Source organism: Tiliqua scincoides, chromosome 6, assembly GCF_035046505.1.
Source record: "Tiliqua scincoides isolate rTilSci1 chromosome 6, rTilSci1.hap2, whole genome shotgun sequence".
NCBI classification, from domain to species: Eukaryota; Metazoa; Chordata; class Lepidosauria; order Squamata; family Scincidae; genus Tiliqua; species Tiliqua scincoides.
The window spans coordinates 11274703-11276007 of NC_089826.1; positions in this window are offsets into that span (position 1 = coordinate 11274703).

Consider the following 1305-nt stretch of genomic DNA (forward strand, 5'->3'; position numbering starts at 1 on the left):
ATCCACTCTGTCCATTCCCTGCATAATTTTGTATGTCTCAATCATGTCCCCCCTCAGGCGTCTCTTTTCTAGGCTGAAGAGGCCCAAATGCCTAGCCTTTCCTCATAAGGAAGGTGCCCCAGCCCCGAAATCATCTTAGTCGCTCTCTTTTGCACCTTTGGTGTAGGGGACAATGGTGACAATGTCACCATTGGGGACAAAGGGGACAATGGTGTAGGGGAGGGAATTTCAGCAGGTGCAGTTTGTCAAGATAACAAAATTTCCTCTTCTACTCCATTCTTATAGGTCCAGGAGCCTGCCTATCTTTTGCAATGTAACACCCTGGCTGGGGTGTGAAGCCAGCCTTGCAGCAGGGAACGCCCCTTTGGAGCGTTCAGACCCAAGCCCCGCCCCGCTCTGCAGCACAGTTTCCCCCCCGCTGGCTCCTTTTCCTGGGTTCTTTCTAAGGCTGGGTAGGCGTGGCGCGGAGAGAGGGAAAGGGGGCGTGGCCATGTGCATCACCCGGGCGCGCGCCTGCTGAGTCGTTCTGTCTCTCGCGCGCGGCACTTAGAGCCGCGGCGTTGGCAACGCTGCGGCGCCTCTGAGGGAGGGAGGCGCTCCCCTGGAGGAGCTGCCAGGCCCCGCCCTCTGGGAGGGGGCGCCCTTGTGAGGGCTCTTCTAGCTAGTGTGTGTGGCTGCTTGAGGGAAGGGGGGTGCTGCCTTGGGCTTCTGGGGGCGGGTGGAGTGAGTGAGGGGGGCTCTGCTGAAGGCCAGTGTTTGGGGTCCCCTTTGTGGGGGGAGGAGCAGCACCTCACCTGAGGAGTGGGAGCCTCTTTTTGGGTGGGAGGGGTCCTTAGGTGTGCGTGTGGGGGGCTCTGCTAGTGTTTGGGACCAGGACCTCACCTGAGGTGGATCCTCACCTGAGGGGGGGAGGGGTCCTTAGGTGTGTTTGGGGGCTCTTCTGAAGGCCAGTGTTTGGGGCCCCCTTTGCAGGGGGAGGGCAGGACCTCACCTGAGGAGGGGAGCCTCTCTTTTTGGGTGGGAGGGGTCCTTAGTTGTGGGGGGCTCTGCTGAAGGTCGTTTGGGGTCCCCTTGGGGGGGGGGTTGAGCAGGAGCTCACCTGAGGAGGGGAGCTCTCTGTTTCTGTGGTTTTGTTTTCTGAGGGTCAGGGCGATCTCCTTTATTGGGGGGGGGGGGTTACACCTGGTTGGGATTTGGCACTTGCTTTGCTTTGCTTTCAAACTCTGCCTGCTTCCTTTCCTTGCATGGGGTCTGTTCCTCTTTCTGAGATTAATTGAGCCCTCTTCGTTGAAGGGGGCAGGACTA